The sequence below is a fragment of the Trachypithecus francoisi genome, unplaced genomic scaffold, assembly GCF_009764315.1.
Source record: "Trachypithecus francoisi isolate TF-2019V2 unplaced genomic scaffold, Tfra_2.0 Lachesis_group8, whole genome shotgun sequence".
NCBI classification, from domain to species: Eukaryota; Metazoa; Chordata; class Mammalia; order Primates; family Cercopithecidae; genus Trachypithecus; species Trachypithecus francoisi.
In genome coordinates, this window is record NW_022681473.1 from 120,651,464 (window position 1) to 120,672,479 (window position 21,016).

Here is a 21,016-nt window from a genome sequence, read left to right on the forward strand (position 1 = left end):
TTTACATTTAAGATTAATATTGTTATGTGTGAATTTGATCCTGTCATTATGATGCTAACTGGTTATTTTGCCCATTAGTTGACGCAGTTTCTTCACAGTGTCAATGGCCTTTATATTTCAGTATGTTTTTGCAGTGGCTGGTACCGGTTTTTCCTTTCCATATTTAGCACTTCCTTCAGGAGCTCTTGTAAGGCAGGCCTGATGGTGACAAAATCCCTCAGCATTTGCTTGTCTGTAAAGGATTTTATTTGTCCTTTGCTTATGAAGTTTAGTTTGGCGGGATATGAAATTCTGGGTTGAAAATTCTTCGCTTTAAAAATGTTTTAAATATTGGCCCCCACTCTCTTCTGGCTTATAGAGAGTAGGGTTTCTGTAGAGAGATTTGCTGTTAGTCTGATGGGCTTCCCTTTGTGGGCAACCTGGCCTTTCTCTCTGGCTGCCCTTAATATTTTTTCTTTTTTTCATTTCAACCTTGGTAAATCTGATGATTATGTGTCTTGGGGTTGCTCTTCTCAAGGAGTATCTTTGTGGTGTTCTCTGTATTTCCTTAATTTGAATGTTGGCCTGTCTTGCTAGGTTGGGGAAGTTCTCCTGGATGATATCATGAAGTGTGTTTTCCAACTTGGTTCCATTCTCCCCGTCACTTTCAGATACACCTATCAAATGTAGGTTTAGTCTTTTCACATAGTTCCATATTTCTTGGAGGCTTTGTTCGTTCCTTTTTATTCTATTTTCTCTAATCTTGTCTTAATGCTTTATCTCATTAAGTTGATCTCTAGTCTCTGATATCTTTTCTTCTGCTTGATCGATTCAGCTATTGATACTTATGTATGCTTCACAAAGTTCTCGTGCTGTGTTTTTCGGCTCCATCAGGTCATTTATCTTCTTCTCTTAACTGGTTATTCTAGTTAGCAGTTCCTGTAACCTTTTATCAAGGTTCTTAGCTTCCTTGCATTGGGTGAGAACATGTTCCTTTAGCTCAGAGGAGTTTGTTATTACTCACCTTCTGAAGCCTACTTCTGTCAATTCATCAAACTCATTCTCCATCCAGTTTTGTTCCCTTGCTGGCGAGGAGTTGTGGTCCTTTGGAGAAGAGGCATTCTGGGTTTTGGAATTTTCAGCATTTTTGCTTTAGTTTTTCCTCGTCTTCATGGATTTATCTACCTTTGGTCTTTGATGTTGGTGACCTTCAGATGGGTTTTTGCATGGGAGTCTCTTTTGTTGATGTTGATGCTATTGCTTTCTGTTTGAGTCAGGTCCCTCTTCTGTAGGTATGCTGGAGTTTTCTGGAGGTCCCCTCCAGACCCTGTTTGCCTGGGTATCATCAGTGGGAGCTGCAGAACAGCAAAGATTGCGGCCTGCTCTTTCCTCTGGAAGCTTCATCCCAGACGGGCACCTACCAAGATGCCAGCTGGAGCTTTCCTGTATGAGGTGTCTGTTGACCCCTGCTAGGAATTGTCTCCCAGACAGGAGGCATGGGGGTCAGGGACCCACTTGAGGAGGCAGTCTGTCCCTTAGCAGAGCCCAAGCCCTGTGCTGGAAGATCCGCTGCTCTCTTCAGACCTGGCAGGCAGAAACGTTTAAGTCTGCTGAAGCTGCACCCATAGCTGCCCCTTCCCCCTGGTTCCTGGGTGAGGCGACATGCCACCCTGCTTCTGCTCGCCGTCCACGGGCTGCACCCACTGTCTAACCAGTCCCAGTGAGATGAACTGGGTACCTCAGCTGAAATGCAGAAATCACCCACGTTCTGTGTTGGTCTTGCTGGGAGCTGCAGACCGAAGCTGTTTCTATTTGACCATCTTGCCAGGCCCCCATTATTCAAGGCCTTTATATTGATTATATCACTTAATCTACTCAATACTATTTTCATTTTAGTAATAGTGCTAACTATACACATTAATATATTACAGGAGGAATTTGAGATCCAGAGCAATTGGGACAGTTTCTTGAGGTTCACAGCTAGTAAGTGGTGGAGTTAAGATGCACCCACATTTGCCTAATTTGAAAAGTGATGTTCTTTCCAGTTTGCATTGTGGCTTCTTATGATCAAAATGTTCTTCTAAATGAGAAGTCCAGTAAGAGCTATCTGGGGGCATCTTTAGGGAGATGCTATTAGTGATGCATAGAATGACTACATCTGATGTAATGGGTTTTAAACAACTGAAAGGAGCTACTGATTAATGCAGAATAAGAGAGGGAAAAAAGAAGGCAGACAGACCCAGTGCTGCTGGAATGTCCCGGGTTTCTGTGTGGCAGAGCTCTGGAAAGTGCCCTTGGTGTTGCTCAGGCAGCCCTGCCTAGCCAAGTACAGGAGCTGTCATTTCTAGGCAAGTGGCCATGCTAAGCTGCTGTCTCCCTGGCTCCTGGTGAGCCATGCCTTCCCCTCTTTCATTTCTCATCTTACCACAAAGAGAACTCATTTTGCTCACAAACACTAGAACTCAATGATAAATAAATCAACTTGTGAATATGAAGGCAACCACTTTCTGGCCTCAGAAGTCTTGCTTTGCCTGATGACTACCAGGGCTCCAGAGCTCTAGGCCTCAAAGGCATTGTGCCAGTCACCTTATGGAAATTTAAGTGAGAATGTTGAGATGTTCTTTAAGCTGCTGGGTAGCTGATTAGCAGGAGGCATTGATCTCCCAGCATAGAGATGTTCCAAAGAGGAAAAAGGAAATAATTAGAAAATGAAAGAAATGCCTGTTACCAGCTCCGCTGTGGTTATAAGCTTTGAAATGAGGAGTTAGCACTAAGATGCCTGTGGCTCAGAGCTGGCCAGAAAGTGGAAGTGTAGAGTGGGTGAGGTTTTGTGTTCATCCTTCCTCCCACCCCACCATTGCTGCTCACCGCCCAACCCAACAACTGCATGCACAGCCTGTGAGCCTTTTGTCACCGGCCTGCTCACCCGACCTGCTGGGGAAGTAATCTTCCCTAAGATTGGTGGCATTCCCTGAAACTGGTGACTAACTCCATGACTGCAGAGAGAAGATCTGGTTTTAGACATTAGTTTCCATGTATGAGCCATGGGATATGGCTTAACTTCCAGGGATCAGGTTCCCCACTTGTAACATAATGATACTAATATCTACTTTATAAGGTTATCATGAGAATGAAACCAGATAATGCATGTAAATCCCTCATCATAAAAGCCAGCACATAGTAAGCATTTAGGAGATAGAAGAATTTTCTCATTCCCCTCTGTGTTTCCATGGAGGGCCTCTGTTCCACTGAGCACAGGAGGGCCAGATTGGATGAACACATCTGTTAGCTCTTTCAGCCTCTCATTCACTCCTCTCCAATGCAGGGGAAGTGGCTTCGCTGACTAGTAAGAGTCTGCCATTGCTCAGGCCCCATGTAAGGACAATGAAGCTCAAATGTAACCTGGTATTTTCCCTGTGCTCTGCAAAATTCACATTCTAGCAAGGTAACCTGTTTTGTGGCTCTACTAGGGCTTGTGCACAGCCAGCATAGCTCAAGCAGAGCCTCATGCCTGCCTCTGACAGTGTCCTCAAAGCCTCTTTGATTTCCCCCTTGCATGTGATTGGGTAAGACACACTCCTCCCCTCAGAAGGCAGGCATGAGGGAGCTAGTGTTCATTTTGCTGAGCCAGCCTCTCCCCAAGGAAAGCCACAGGATCTAGATATGATGGTGGTGGTGGCAGGAGGCCTAAGACGCCTCTGACAAGACTGCACGGCTCTAGAGCCCTGGGTTTCAGGATAATAAAGTCCTTACTGGAGTTTGACCTCATCCATTCTTGTTTCTATTCTTAGTTGCCACAGGGCTTCAAGAGGAGGGCTAATGTGAGTAATAAGTGAACAGGAGGTAGTCAGTAAGTACAATCTGTAACATAATTACAAGTATTAAAAGCTCATAATAATATTTTTATTATCCAAAACATTTCCTAAAGGAGAAGTTCTCCCAGGAACTTCGGAGCTTTAATGCAAGATTTCTAGACCTGTGACATTATCAACCAAGAGGCATGAGAATCTATGGTGGCTCTCCATGTAAATACTGATGGCAGGGCTTCCTGTTATTTCCATCTCTTAATTCCTGATATGAGCAGATTCTTACCCTGTTTGCTCCTGAATTTAGCCCTGAGGACAATCTTTTCTTCATAGCTATTAGAAGAACAAGAACACTAGAGTCGATTATCTTTCTGAGCTTAGATAGAAGTGGAGTCCAAATCTATAACAATCTTTCTCATCAGTGAGGAATATGAGTGTGATGGTGATGGCAAGAAGGTAAAAGAAGGAAAATATCCCAGAAAGAGATTTGAAAAAAATATGTGATGCCTCCGTATTTCTGCTTTCTAGAGACAATGATGCCCTAGCAGTATTGAAAACAGCTAGCACCTTGATCTTGGTTCCTAAATACCATCCACTACTCAAGAGAACTAGGTTTTCTTGGAGACAGGCTTGACTTCAGGGCTGGAAAGATAAAGCAGAGATGAGTCTAAAATATTCTGTCATGCCAGAGAGAGAGGAAATTGCAAAAAACAAGGAGCGCACATCAGAATAGCACAGGGCCAGGCACACATCAGAATAGCACAGGGCCAGGCACACATCAGAATAGCACAGGGCCAGCTAGATGGACACTCACTGGCCAAATCTAGAACAAATGAAACCAAAACAACGTAAATTGATTATAATCTATTGAATAGAATAAAATGTCATGGTCCCATGCTTATAATTTTAAAAAAAACTAAATAAATGTTGTAAAAGGGAAAGTTCTTCCTTACAGAAATATGTCAACTGAGAACTACATAAGGAACGATGGCATTAGGGAAAAAAAGCCAGCATCACGCATCCACACCAGTGGCAACCCGCTCAGGTGAGAATTATCGAAGGCTGCTACACAGATGGGCAGAAAGTCGATGAAGGAAAGTTTACATAGTCTCAAAATATCTTTCCAGCAATTACTCTCTAATCTCAGTAAGAAAAATAGTAACATTAAAGTGGAGAATCCTGGTGGATACTTCCTTAACCAAGTGATCACTGCTGGCACCACCAATAATGACACATGCCAATAGCATGCCCTCGTACCATGAACTGTCACATAGGTGGTATTCCTGCCCAAAAATGTATAACCTGAGTCCAGGCTTAAGGACATATCAGATAAACTCTTTTCCTGGAACCTCACTTAGTAGAAGGAGCAGAAGTCTCTCTTGAGCCCCTTTTATCAGGGTACTAACCCCATCATAAATTGCCCACCCTCATGACCTCATCACCTCCCAACCCCTCACAGTAAGGATTAGGATTTTAGTATATATTTGGGGGTATACAAACATTTCAGACCATGGCGAGGACAATGTCTTGACAGAAGAAGGCTAAAACAATTAAAAAAATGACAACTAGATGCATTGTGTGATCTTGTACCAGATCCAAGATGGAAGAAAAGTATTATAAAAGATACTACTAGGAAAAATGGACAATTCTGAATAAAAACTACATATTATATGATAATGTTGCATAAATGTTAAATATCCTAACTTTTATAATTGTAAGCGAATATCTTGTTCTTAAGAGAAACACACTGAAGTGTTGGAGAAAAGGGCTATGATGTTTGCAGCTATCTCTGAAATGGTCAGAAAAATATTGATTCACACAGATATGTACATTATCTATGTTTATCTATCTATCTATCTGTGTATCTACCTATCCATCCATCTATCCATTCCTAGAAAGGATGATAAAACGAATGTAACAAAATGTTAACAGTAGGCAAATCTTTTAGAGGGTTAGTGAGTGCTTTTGTACTATTCTGGAAATTTTTCTTTAAGTGTGAAATTATTTTAAGGTAAAAAGTTAAAAAGAAGTTTCTATATGTAGACTATTTGCAGTTACCAGAACAAGCAAACATATTAGTTTATTCGACCTTCATGAAGTGTGTGTGTGTGTGTACATGCACACACGTGTATATGCATGCTCACGTGCATTAGTAATACCCTTATTTTACACATGAGTAAACTGAAGCTCTGAGAAGTTATGGGATTTGTTTGAGGTCAATCACTAATATTAGCAGAGAAATTCAGAAACCATGAGTCCACCTGAAGCTGGCACCAAAAGTTCTCCACTAATTCCTGCTGCACTTCCATTTAGCCGACATACTGCATTACCCAGCCTTCTCCACTCTCTGGCAGTCATGGGGATTGACTTCCACAGTGGGCCGAATTCCCAGTCTGTGCCAGTTGCTCCCGCTGGCTTACCCAGGTGCTCATGCGTTTACTAGTTGACCCATATGCTTACCAAGAGCCAGCTGTATCTTTCCCAAAATCTGTGCTTACCAGGTGTACTTGTTCACTTAATTACATAATTTACCTAAAACCCTCACAAACTGATATCATCTGAGTGTGAAAAGAGAATTGTTGTCTCTATGAAAAGCAAATAGAATATTTTAGAAATATTCAATAAAATAGCTTGGGGAAAAAAAACCCTCCTGCAGTTGAATTAAATATGGGGGGAAAATGTAGTAGGGACGGGGAGAAATCATAGAGTCTAGAAATATTTTATACTCAGATTGGTTCACATTAGGAACCTTCACCCTCATGCTCCACTTTAAAGAAATCCAAAGTAGAAATCAAGAGTGATGCCATCAGAATGTTGTCTATCCAAGGAGACACCAGTTTCCAGTCAGCAGTCTCAAGAAAATGCATTGACCCAGTGTCAAAAGTCAAACCAAGGTACACGTACATGCTGTGGTATATTTACAAGTCTTCGACATGGCTGTTTTGGAAACACTAGTGTACTCAGCTTTTTCTTGTGACAAGGTACGCGCTCATTCTATTGGAGATGCTTAAAGAGCTTCTATTTGTTGTTCTGATTTTAGACTATTCCCAGTTCCCTATACCTCCACCCTGCCCAGTTTAGATTCGACAACAGTCTGAAAGACCTTCTCTGATTCAGAACTGGTGAATGGCTTGCCCCCATTCCCTCGATCTCTGCATGACGCTGTCAACTGATATGTAGTAGGACCTGGTGTGATTCATTTAACTCCTCCCCCTGCCTCCAGACCACTGAACTATCCATCCTCCAAAATATGAGCTCTATTAAAGCAACAGGGGAAGCATTGAGCCTTCTACAATTTGGGGTACTGTCCATTAAAATAATACAACTACATATATCTACACTGAGTACTCTCATTCTTTAAACTGGGAAACGATTAATGTGTGTAGCTATCATTTGCAAACCATTCAGTCTCCGAGTGCTTGCAATAGATTTACTCTCAGTGTTACTCTGACCTGGTGACCTAGAAAATGTCCAAGAGAAGGGAAGGCATTTAAAGGAGGAAAGAACGCCACTGTCTGTCTCCTTTCACACTCATTGCTGCTTGAATAACAGAAGGAAAACGAAGCCTACACCTTCTGCTCTGCGTGCCAGCCAGGCCCCCAGCAAGGAGACCCGGGCTCCTCAGGTGAGGTTCCTTAAATCTTACGTTGCTGCCCCTCGCCAAGCCCACAGGTAGGTGAAGCAGTGGGTGGTGGGAAGAAGCGGGAGGAGAAAGTGGGACACAGATGAAAGGAACACTTTATTTGATAAAATCGTAAAGAGCAGCTTGTACTGTAGAGCAAGAATCTCTAAGTAATAAATGTCAGGTTTATGAACAATTGAGCCTCTCCATTCCTGACTGAAATGGCTCTTTAAGGTCAGCTCTGTAAGTGCTCCCTGAGGTGACCAGGCTGCGCTGCTGAGGGGGTTTGTGGTCGCTGCTGCACCACTGGGAATGGGAAAGAGGGTATGAGGGTGCTGGGTTTGCCCATGGTGTTGTTAGGGTCTACACTGAAAGAAGTGATAACTATGCTGAGTAGTTTTTTGTTGTTGTTGTTTGTTTGTTTGTTTTGTTTTTTTGAGACGGAGTCTCACTCTGTTGCCCAGGCTGGAGTGCAGTGGCGTGATCTCGGCTTACTGCAAGCTCCGCCTGCTGGGTTCACACCATTCTCCTGCCTCATATGCCAAGTAGTTTTAATAAAGAAAAACATCCAGACATCCCCACAAACAGGACTTTGTGACTGGAGCCTCAGTAAGGGGTCACTGAACTCCAGAACCACACTCACTCAACAAGAGAAAGTACCTTCCTCAACACCAGGCTGCTGCACCCTCCCATAGCTCACACACAGCTGCCCATTGTCAAAAACAAAAGCAACACGTGAGATGGAATTCTCCTTTCAATGTCTGCCCCTGCCCTCAAAGTAGATGCTGCCTTTGGGTGGGCTGGTCCAGTAGCATAACCAAGGAATATAAATCCTCTGCATGTAAAGGCGGGGAGAAAGGAAAGCCACAGACACGCATGTGGGAGACTCAGCGTGCCCACACCAAAGCTGACTTCGACGCTTAAAGATCGAAGCACTGGATCCCTCTTCTTTTATCTCTGTGCTGGAGACAAACACAACTTACATCTCATGTCCTCATCATCTGCAGTCAAAGAAAGTGAGTGGAATACAGGTTACAGGCATTTACAAGAGTCCAGTCCACTGAGACCTCGCACAGGCGGACACAACAGCATCTCTTCAAACGCTGTTTTGAAGATGTTCACACAAGCATCATGGGGAGAAGACTGGAAGGAATGCTCTGCACCCTGGGAGGGTGTGTGCTGAGTGTGACTCTGGGGAAGGTAAGGAAAGGACAGCCAGTGTTAAATGATTCTGAAGCAAGATCCTTCAGGTTTCAGATAGGGAGGTATTATTAGAGGAAATTTTTAAAAATCAGAATTTCAGCTTTTATGATCAAATATCACGTAATTATTTAGAAGTCGACAAATTACTGTTGAACACTAATTAGGTCCCAAAACCTTGTCTTAAATGCTGGGGATACTGCACTACCAGCAGACACGCATTCCCGCTCTCACGGAACTTGTGTCTTTGTCCAGTGTGTTTGGTTTTGTTATATTCTTGCTGAAAAGATAGCAAGTATGTGAAGTTAGTTAGTTAGCTTTGTGCTGGAGCAATTGCCTCCAGAATAAGGAAGGACAGAAGGGAGGCAGGGAGAGAGGAGGAAAGACACGGAGGGAGGGAAAAAGCAATGGAGGGAGGAAAAACAAGAAATAGATACTGAGATACATTTTGACTTTCTCAGATGTTGGGAAGATGGTCTCTTCCCAACTTCCCCAGGTTTACTGCCTTGCCAAACACATAGAAATAATAAGCCTTTCATGGGAGAACTAATTTCCCACCTAATTTTCCTACTAGGTGGCTAAGTCACAGGTGTTTAAGTCACCTACTTTAAGGTTAGGCTAAAAAAAAAAAATGCCTCCCCTGGAGCCGCTAAGCCAAGGAGTCCTCTGCTCCTCATTGTCCCATCCAACTCTGTGGCCATTAGAAACACATTTGTGAGGAGCTTACTAGAAGCACGGGCAGCTGGAACTGAACCGGCAACAGCAGAAAGAAGCCTGTGGCAAAAATTAGTGCAAGAAAGAATTGGAGAAGGGGGGATTCAGGCGGCCCAGTGACTGACACAATAGGAAGCAGGGATGATGAGTGGTTCTGTGAGTTGATTTGTATTTCCTGGGGTTAAGGCAGCAGGGCCTTGATAGACCATATGGTCTGGCCTTGACCCTTAAATCTCTGCCTGCCCAGGAGCAGCAGCCCTCACTGTAGCTGGCTTCCACTTCTTGTTATTCTTGGCACTAGGAGTCCTGATCGCAGGGTAGTTCAATATCATAATCCAAAGAATTAGATAGAAACCATCTGGAAGAGCAACCAACTTTAACCTTGAGTGCTACTTGAAAATAACCTTCATCCACTGAGCCCTTTGTTCACATGGAAAAATAGGTTAGTTAGAGCATATTTCAAAAAGCACCAGGGTCTTGGGAGCCATCCACCTCAGAAGAGAACAATATTTAACCACTATGCTTTGATATCTATACAATGCATTTTTTCCCATCTGCTTACTGCCAAATTTCCCGTTTCTTGCACGATGGGGATGCAATAAACAGGGCCAGGAAGGTAACAAAGCTCACTGCAGGATGCTAAGGAACAGAAAGCAGAAAGGCCACGCCTGTAATAAATCAATTAGCCGATTATTCAGCAGAGGAAATGCAGTTAAATAGACCAGTGACTTACTATGGACTCTGAAGGCACAAAAAGGAATAGGTGAGAATGCAAGACAAGCAATTAATCCTATTATCCTTCTTTGTTATGTTTAGGCTCCTGAGAGCCCCCATGAGGCTCCCATCACACTCATTTGTATCTAAGGAAGTCTGCATGGCACGGTTCACGCACACAGCACTTGTCAGCACAAGTTTATTCCCTAGTGAAGTTGTGAGACTTCATCAATTAACAATAACAGAGAGGAAATGTAATTCTCCAAAAAGCCACAGAGTCAGTCAATGAAAATGCACAGCATTTAAGCTCAGAGTTCTCTGACTTAACTGCCCAGACTGCAGTTCTCCACAAGAAACCATCTCTCTTCAAGGTGACTCTTCAGGAAGGAGTTTTGTGCTGTTAGAAAAAAAAAGGGTTACATCTCACCTCTATTTAACACCACATGAGCTAGGAGCTAACGCTGCCTCTTCTTGTAAATTGAGCATAACTGCGCTCAGTTAGGCAGGATGTCAGAGCAGCTCAGGAAGGAGCCAGGAATAGTCCCTCTGTTCTCTGGATTGGGGCCATGCAGCCCAAAGCCCAGAGTTTACCTTGGGCACAGCCATTGTAGGGTAAATGCCTTCTTCTGAAACACTGGTTCTTAGGTCCAAAACGCCTCCACTGTCTGTAGTGCTGGGAAATGAAATACTGGGGAAGATAAGACAGTAAGACAATAACTCACCTTTTCTGCCACCTGATCTAGCAAAAAGAGGAAGAGTAAATAACTAGCAACTACTATTTTTTGCCAAAATCCTTCTCTGGAATGGTAAGGACCTTGCTACCAAAGCTCTCGTTTATAAAATTTCATCCTAATCATAAGCACCCTGGGAAGTGCAAGTAAAAATCACACACCAAAATGGTCCCGTGCACACGCTGGTGACGAATAGTCACATATACACTGGGAAAGTGTGTGGCTCCTTGATGAAACTGTAGGACCCTGTTTGAGAACCTGGGATTTCAGGATCCTGGTGGAAACAGCATACCTTCCAGGGACTGGCCATAGCCTTTGCTAGCCTGCAGGGAACCTTTGTGTGAATGGAAGGAGGGTATTTAGTCCCCCAGGACGTCACAGTCACAGTGGTCCAGGAGCAGGGCTGCACAAGGGCCTGTGCTCAGTGGCCCCAGGGTCCTGGGAGGTGGAAGGCTCGATGGGCTACCCTCAGGCCTCCTCTATGCTCCTCCCACCCCTGTACAACAAGAGCACATCCACCTCTACCCGTTTCACATAGCGAGGTTGTCAATGATATTTTATTTTCCAGAAAATGACTCCACGGCTTAACTAAAAATGTTGAAGGCCACAGTGAGCGACATCTCCAATGGCCCCCGAGGGACCTTTTCCCGCCTTAGCTCACTTGCAGAAGACATCTGCATGGCCCAGCAAGTGCCACGGACGCAGAGGCAGAGCGTCACCAAAGCCCAGTTCCACTCTCCTCTGGTCGCCGAATACCTGTCTGGGGCACACTGGAGAGGAGCAGGGGACCTGGTAACAGAGCTGTTGTTGTCTTGCTCTGGTACGAAATAAGAATTTGAGTCACAGAAATAAAACACTGAGGAGTGAAAGGAAGATAGAACTGATTGGCAGGGAAGAGCAGAGACCTAGGGAGGGGCAGAGCGACAGACAGACAGCAACAGAGGCACCCTGAGAGGTGACATCTGATGACACATCCTCTTTTCTGAGCCTGCAGCTTCCTTCTAGGAAGGAGGCCAACATAAATTCTTCCACTCAGCAGTGCTGAGATAGACCCAAAGAAAACAAAAAGGGGATTAATCTCCGCATTGCAGGTGCCCCTCAGCCACCCTGCTAATACCCGCCTTCCATGGAGGGTTTGATTTGAGGAGGGCTTTGCCAGTAGATGAAATACCAACCACAGGCTCTGCCCTCCCCCACTCCCCCTTTCATTTTATTTCCATCAAGCCGTGTGTCTGATTGCTTCACTCCGGAGGGCTGGCAGCGGTACATTAACCTGCTGATCGCGGTGAGCAACATGGGCTGCAAATGTGGCTATCAAAGGACCTCTTCTGTCTCTGCAGGTTCCTGGTGAGGCCGACAAAAAGCAGCAATAGAAAAGTCTCGGCATCATGGTGGCATTTTCTTACCTCCCAATTAACCTTCACGTTGGTAAACATGCAATGAGCTTTGTATCGAAAACTGTGCCTCACCCATATTCCAGAAGTTTCTTCACTTTGAAAATGGGCACAATGAACAATCCACAGAGGATGCATTTCCATCCCTTCTCATTCCTATATGTCATGTGCTCAGTTATCTTTCTGTATCTCCTTTCTTCTGGATATTAGCAGCCTCCTCTGGCTGTATAATTTTTATGGCCTGTCTTTCTTTGCCCATTTCTGCGTGTCCCACAATGGGTTAAGTGATTCCACGGAGCCTAAACATACTTAGAAATCACTCTATCAATCAGCACAGGAGCTCTGAAAGGGAAGATTACTGCACATGCACATTTTAATTGAGTTTTGTGAAGAGAAAGAGAGAAAAGGCTCTGTACTTAGCACCCACTAGTCTGCAGTCATAGCAGAATAGCAAGGATTTGACTTTCAAAAATTTCCTGGTCCCAAATTATGTCCTACAACGCAGCCTGTCTGGAAAGATCTTGTGTCATGCTGTCAAATTTTACCTATAGTCTGGCTCCTTTTGAACAGACTGTACTCTAGGTGTTAAGCTTCACTCGGGTCCATTTTAAATGAGGCGGTTCCTAGAAGGTTATCTGACACATATAAATGCAGTGCTGATGGGTTCGAAACACGCAGCCTGGTCTGCTCTGCCCTGCTATTCTCATCCGCACACTGAAATCATTCCCACTTCTTGTTAACTCTATTAATTTATTGCTAATGCTTTAAATTGTATTCTAATGGCTTAGAAGCAGTAAATTACTTCCCCAGGTACGCTACATCAACGTACAAAGTTGTTGACATTGTACAGGCTCTGACCAATAAGAATGGTCAATGTTACAAACGATGAAGTGGGACACAGTGCCAGAAAACCACAAGCCTCGCTCCCTCTTCATCTCCTCTTTTACCCCAGTCCACACCCAAGCCCTTGGTGATTCTCATTCTGCGCTTGCAAAGTGGAGCTAAGATTCACCATCTCCATCTCAAAGGGGCTGCACGAGCATGTTGCACAAAATTTCAGCTCCCTGAAGGTTTGTTTCCAGAAATTAGAATAACTGGCTCCCCTCTTTCCTAGACATCCTGCTATCATTCCCTGTCTCCCTCGCGGCCTCACCATGTTCCTCACTGTCTCCAGCAGACTGTGCCCATCAAGACATCGACTGCCATTTTCTGTGCCTCCAGGACCGGGGTCATCATCAGGGCTGCGCATACAGTAGGTGATTAATACATTCTTATTGATTAATACAAACAGCGTCACATTGACCACACTGTATTTTTATTTGTTGTGTACATACCATTTACCGGATTTGCTTTGGAGAGTTAGAGCCATATCATGTATTTCTCGTGTTTTCCCTCATTCAGTCCCACCAACCTGGCACAGGTGAGCATCCAGGAGGGACTGCCGTCAGAATGAATGTGAGAGCAGTTGCCTTTGTATTTTACAATTGATGTTTTTTCTTCTAACTCATGGATGATCTTGGAATGTTAATAAGGGGTTAATTTAATCAGCTGACTTGCTAAGGGAAGATAAATTGTTAACCGGAGCAGCATCTTTCTGGATACTAAATTACCCAGTTAGGTTTGGAAAGCACGTCGATGACTACGGTAACTGAAGCATAAGAGGTAAAGAGCTGAGTTAAGGCTATCAGAGCTACTTGTAGTTGGAGCTTTGCTTGATGACACTGAAGGTTTGCTTGCTTATTGGGTTTGATTATTTGCATTGCATGATTATAAGGTATATCACTCCCAGAATTGATTTGATGTGTTGTGATTGCAACGGCTTTTTGTTATGTGACCTGATAACTGATGGGTTCAAGTGAACTTCTCTACAGAATTATCTATTCATCTTCCTTCAATAACCACCAAACACACACATACGAACTCACTGAGAGGAAGTGACAAACTGCATGCATGTGGCATCTGACGCCTGAGCCCCCCTGGCACTCTGAGACGACCTTACCCCTCTCCGGAGCAGGCCGCCTATCAAGTGCCACTGTGGAGTCTCCGCCACTGACGCATGATGTCCTCCCACTGAAGTTTCCTTCACCATTCATGTTGCTGCTCCTCAGCACCCACTAAAGTGCCGTGGCTGCCTGGCCCTGGGTATCCTGCAGAGGCTCCTAGAAAACAGCAGAGCTCCTTGACCTCTTTCAAAGAATGCCAGCCCAAGGTTCCATCAACAGGTGTCATGTGGGACACTGGCTAAACTTCATGGCAGAAATGCTCCTTGCCACCCATGAGCCACAGAATGCTGCTCCTTAGATACATAAAGTACAAAACGACAATATTCAGCACAGTGGAGGCTGTCACATGACCCCAATGCATCCTGTGTCTTCCTTTTTTTTTCTTTTTTAAGACAGGGTCTTGCTCTGTCACCCAGGCTGGAGTGCAGTGGCCCGATCTCATCACTGCAAGCTCTGCCTCCTGGGTTCAAGTGATTCTCCCACCTCAGCCTCCCAAGTAGCTGGGACTACAGGCATGCATCACCACGCCTGGCTAGTTTTTGTATTTTTAGTAGAGACAGGGTTTCACCTGTTGGCCAGGCTGGTCTAGAACTCCTGTCCTCAGGTGATCTGCCAGCCTCAGCCTCCCTAAGTGCTGTGATTATAGGCATTGAGTCACCATGCCCAGCTGCGTCCTGTTTCTTTCAGGAACATCACCTATGATGGTTTTACAGCATAGCTATTAACTTCCTGCTAATGCTTCTTATGTATACATAAACATAACAAACCGGTGGTGTTATCATTTCACTTCACAAATTAACACTGTGACTGTGATATGGTTTGGATGTCTGTCCTCTCCAAATCTCACCTTGAAATGTGATTCCCAGTATTGGAGGTGGGGCCTTTTACGGGGGCTGATTGGCTCATGGTGCAGATCCTTTGTGAATGGTTTAGTACTATCCCCCTGGTGATAAGTGAGTTCTTACTCAATTAATGCAAGATCTGGTTTTTCAAAGAGCATAGCACCTCCCTCTCTCTCTCTTGCCCCTGCTCAGGCCATGTGACATGCTGGTCACCCACTGCTTTCCACCCTGAGTGGAAGCTTCCTGAGGCCTCACCAGAAGCAGATGCCAGCACCACACTTCTTGTACAGCCTGCAGAACCATAAGCCAATGAAACCTCTTTTCTTTATAAATTATCCAGTCTCACATATTCCTTTACAGCAACACAAGACTGGACTAACACAGGCTTAGAACAGTTAGTTAGATAATGTGCCCAAGACCAAGCAGCTATGGAGCCAGCCCTGGATGTCAAGTCAGTGCAAGCAGTTGTTGCTCATCACACTCTGTTGTTTCCTGGAGAACTTCACTCTATCAAAGGCCAGAGGGATCACTGCATTAGCCCCATCACCACCAAAGGAACTTGGGGTCCACAGAGGCAAAGTAACAAGAGAGAGTAATCGTTAGCTACAAAGCTGGGAAACTTCCCACACTGCCCTTCTCCATGCACCATCACCAAGGGAGACCTTACTTCTCCAACTAAATTATAAGCTCCTTAAAGACTGGGACTCCACTGTCTCAACTTTGTGGTACTCTCTAAGAACTAGCAGAGCATGGCATGCAAAGATACCCACCAGCAACTGTGATTATTTGTGTGCTAAGAAAAAGAGCCCCATCCATCTTACTTGCAATAATTCCAGCAAGTGTCCACCCCAGAAGCTCTGTCAGTCACATGCACTTCCTTTAAGATGGTCTGTGTCTGGGTGTCTGGCTCAGGATACCTAGTTAGAACTAGTGAGATCACTGCACAAAGGAAACTTCATGAACATGACTTTTTTTTTTTTTTTTGAGACGGAGTCTCGCTCTGTCGCCCAGGCTGGAGTGCAGTGGCCGGATCTCAGCTCACTGCAAGCTCCGCCTCCCGGGTTTACGCCATTCTCCGGCCTCAGCCTCCCGAGTAGCTGGGACTACAGGCGCCACCACCTCGCCCGGCTAGTTTTTTGTATTTTTAGTAGAGACGGGGTTTCACCGTGTAGCCAGGATGGTCTCGATCTCCTGACCTCGTAATCCGCCCGTCTCGGCCTCCCAAAGTGCTGGGATTACAGGCTTGAGCCACCGCGCCCGGCAAACATGACTTTTTTATGTCTAAAACAATGAAACCCTGAACTGTGAGGAGGGTGAAATAAAGCCAGCAGGTGATTTATTGGTGAGGAATTGGGGCGCAGAGCTCCAGGGAGCCCACAGTCATCCTGGGGCAGGTGCCAGCCACCCAGTGGAGTTATTAATATATGAACTTTGCCTCTGCTCACCCACGCTGCCTGCTGAGTTTTATACTATATTGCATAATTAATCTGTCAACATTCTGTGACAGAGGATAAATATTAATAATATGATCACACAGCTAGCTGTTCCCTTTAAAATTCAGCGCCGAAAAGATAAATCGGCCACTTAATCTTGCTAGATTCCAAAAAGGGGAGGAAAGAGTGGGGCAGGAGGTGGAGACAGGAAGGAGAGGGAGAGAGAGAGGTTGGGAGCTAATTGGGAATGGCGGAATCCTTGTTTGAATCTGATCTCACACCTGCACCTTCAGGCGCATGTTTAAAGGCACAGACCACTTTGCAGCTAGCTTAGTTCTTTCATTCCCACATAATGAGATAAACCTTTTCTCTCTCTTTTTCTTTTTACTCAAGGGACAAAAAACTCTTGTCTTTCCATCTGGCATTCCTCATCTCTGGATCGGCATGAGCAGCAGTAAATTCCAGGAGAGACCTGAGCCAACCATCCCCTTTGTCTCCTGAAAGAAGAGAGGTTTATGTTCTCCTGGAAGGCTGACCAGCAGTAACTTAGGAAAGCCACAGGCCAGCAGCACACTGAAATGCAGATGTGATTAGATGAACCAGGGAGAGAAGGCACGTTGTGTCATTATAGCTTTACATAAAGTGTCCTTTTCCATTAAGCTTGCCAAGTGTTCTCTGTTGGTATCAATCAAACAGCTCCTAAAAACTTACAGTTTCCTAAAACTCTACCAAATTGGCCTTTCAGCAGTCATTGCACTGGCCCCAGGCCACCCACACTGCTGTGTACTAGCAAGCCGCCCTCCACCTTCTACTTGACACCTCCATTTGTTTGAGCAAAAATGTTTCTTCATCATCTACATGGCAGTTGGTACCATGCTAAGAGACATGGAAGATTAAAAACTAAAAAAGTCAAATGCAAATCATGACCTCATGAACATAAAATTTAGTGTAAAGATAAAATAGCAGCATTTACTGATATATAAAGAGGAAACATTTGTACAGCAAGTAAAATTCAGCAGCGTTTTACACCCTTGCTTCTCTATGGAATTTTGCAGTCTCATTCTGGTAATTATATTCTTGTTGTACCTTTTATTTATTTGCCCATTTTACTGTCACTGTAATTTTCTCTCTAGGACACTACCAGCCAATAAGAATATGGAAATGAAAACTGAAATGGGCCTTTGAGGTCATCCAGTTCCATGAAGTCATCTCACAAATGAGAAAATCAAGGCCCATAGAAATTAAAAGATTGGTCCAAAGTCATAGGCTCAATTCGTAGAAGTATTAGCTCTAGGCCTCCCCACTGCCAGACCTAATATTTCATTGCCAATGTAACTTTTCACAACAACTGTAAAAGAATTTTAATTGAATCTTCCTTTTTTCTTATTCTGACATACAATTAACAACACTGTGAATTACACTGAAGTGATATTTATTTCTTTTCTTTTTTTTTTCTTTTTTTTTTTTGGAGATGGAGTCTTTCTCTGTAGTCTACGCCGGAGTGCAGTGGTGCCATCTTGGCTCACTGCAATCTCCGTCTCCGGGGTTCAAGTGATTCTCGTGCCTCAGCCTCCCGAGTAGCTGGAATTACAGACACCTGCCACCACTCCCAGCTCATTTTTGTGTTTTTAATAGAGATAAGGTTTCACCGTGTTGGCCAGACTGGCCTCGAACTCCTGACCTCAGGTGATCTGCCCGCCTCAGCCTCCCAAAGTGCTAGGGTTACAGGCATGAGTCACCACACCTGGCCTCAAGTTGTATGTTTCTGTAAGTTGAAAGGTACCACCGTGTATGTCCCAGTAAAGGACGTGAAGACAGTTTCTCTATAATATGAGTCGAGATTAGGGAATGACATTGGTTTTTCCTTACGCTTTATCTTAAAGTCCATAGATGGGCTTCTGGGGGTCCCTGCATTCCCTGAAACTGTGTTCAACTTGGAATGGAAAGCCTTAAGTACTTTTTTGCAGAAAGGTTGTGGGAAACTCTTCAAAGATTTTATTACATTTTTCAAGTTGTGAGTGATGATAGATAGAAAGAGAGGGGGAGGGGGGGGAGAGAGAGAGAGAGAGAGAGAGAGAGAGAGAGAGGCAAAAGAGAGGAAGAAACTTCTCAGTGCTGTATATCCAGCTGGGCGAGGGCTCAGGACTGCCCAGACTCTCTGCACGCTTTCAGCCTGAATGCGTGGCCCTCCACTGCAGCGGAATGTTAATGAGGTCGGAGCTCCAGTCTGTGCAATACAAATAGGGAGCAGCGGCAGACTTGGCCACCAACGCTCCATCATTTTGTTTTATGGGTACAGAAATGAAAGGGATACTTTAGATTAAAAGATTTGTTTAATGGTCTGACTAATTCATTCCAAACAGACCGAAACTGTTCTACGATTTTTCTTTTGCTCTTAACCTTTTCAGCTTGTTTTCATGCATGCCGACTTTCCTTTCTTCTTCACTTTTTTTTTTTTGGTAGTTTAATTTCATATTTAGGAGCTGCTGCTCTGCTTCTGACACAGACCACACGGTGTGTGAGAAAAATGGAATAGGCATGTTTATGTGAGTGTTTCCCATGAGAAGCGGGCAAATGCCTCTAAAATCCAAACCTGTCATCACAATCCTCATCAAAACACATTGTCAGGTCTTAAACAAACACCGTGGAGCTCAGTCAACAATAAAGGGTCATGCACCTGTCCTGACCCTCTGTCCTGGACATGAGTTCATTTGCTTGTGGTAGTTTGCAACATTAAGCAGTGGTACAGCTCTCTGCCCCGCACTGTACGTGAGATACAAAGAGGGATTTGCTGATTCCAATGAATGTGAGGGGCTGTGAGTAGCATCTGCAGTGCCAACAGTAGGAAGACCAAGGACAGCAGCTTTTTTGATGGGACATTCAAGGGCTTCTCACCTTAGCATATTGATAGTGGGTTGTTTTTCTATTCCTCAGATTTTTTTCAGCAATCACCTCTTTCATGCCCCTTTTCCAACTTAGTTCCCTAAGAAAATGGCTCAGACTATTGCTTGATGCTGTGGCATTTTTGAAAGCGGATGGCAGGAAAGATATGGATTAAAAAATCACTGGTTTCCTCCTGCAAATCCATGGGTCCACAGGTTTGAATTGACTCAGAGTAGGTCTGGGAGGTGTAGGAATGTAACAGGTAAAGATTTTTATGAAAACCAATAAGTAGTCCAGGTCCATGTGTAAAAGGGAGGCCATGAGTTTATGTCATGAATTTACTTCATCTTGCTTCTTGCCACACATTGGCAAGTAGGGGAGAGGCCGAATTCTTTCATTTATATTTAAAACATTTTAATAACTAACTAGTTGCAAATAACACCGTCTTCACCGGTAAACAAAAAATGCATATCTAGTCTGTGTATTTTAAATTTCTGATTACGGAGACCTATAAGCAGACTCGCTGGGGAAGTAATACATGCAATACAAGTTATTTTAAAAATATTGTGAATCAGCAATTTTCCCTATTTATCAGTTTAAATAAATATCAATTTATTTATTTATCTATGCTGTCCCTTTCCATAAAGGATTTGAGGCAATGTATCAAGTACTGTCTGTTAGTAATAGCTACTTTAGAAATTAACATCAAAATAGGGCCCAGGAAGGACAGGGAGAGAAACCTCGAGGATGAATTTCGTGTGTCAAGCTAATGCGGCCACAGCGTGCCCAGACATTTGGTCAACGGCTATTCTGGGTGTGGCTGTGAGGTCATTTCCGGATGAGACGAACACTCCAATAGGTGGGCTGAGTGGGGCAAAGTGAGTGCCCTGCCCCTCTCCGTGAGTGGGCCCCTTCCAGTCAACCGAAGACCCAAACAGGACAGAAGAACTGAGTATGAGAAGACTTCTCCTGCCTGACTGCTTGAGCCGGAACACTGGGCTTTTCTTGCTTTTGGACTTGAACTAAAACATTAGCCCTTCCTAGGTCTCAGAACTGCCAGGCTTCAGACTGGAATCTAAACCATGGTCTCGTCTCCAGCTTGGCTACTGTGGACTGTGGTACTTCTCAGCCTCCATAATTGTGTGAGCCAGTTCCTTATAATAAATACATGTGGGGGTGTATACACACACACACACGTACATACACAGACACACACACATATATATATTCTCTGGAGAACTCTCATACAATAACCATGGGGTGTTCACACCTGGATGAGTCCCGGTCAAAGCAGTGACTGATTATTTCTTCAGAACGTAGTATCAGAAGCCTATATAGAAGAGAAGGCATTTGGGACACCGCTTTGAAACCGGCAGAAAAATAATCTCTAGGTTAAATAAACTTTTAAGCCAGAGCTCAATATAAATTTAACACCCTCAGAGACCAGACATACAACTAAAGTATCCAATGACGTCTTCTATCAGTGACAGAAATAGTCAAGATGGCTTGCTGTTTCTGATATATATATATATATATTTCTTTTTGAGAGAGAGAGAGAGAAGGAGCAGCCTGAATAATGAAGTCATTCGATTCAGAGAGGGCTGCCACATCTTCAGTTTCATCTGCAGCAGCTCTCTTCTACTCTCAGTCTCTGCAAACGTTTGAAATGGAAGTTTTATTTTTCCCGCAGAACGG

The 21,016-nt window shown here is 44.2% G+C and overlaps 1 protein-coding gene across 2 annotated transcripts in view; it reads right to left on the reverse strand.

Moving 5' to 3' along the window:
* OPCML (opioid binding protein/cell adhesion molecule like) overlaps positions 1 to 21,016 on the reverse strand; it is a 560,135-nt gene that overhangs the window by 360,392 nt on the left and 178,727 nt on the right. The window lies entirely within an intron of this gene.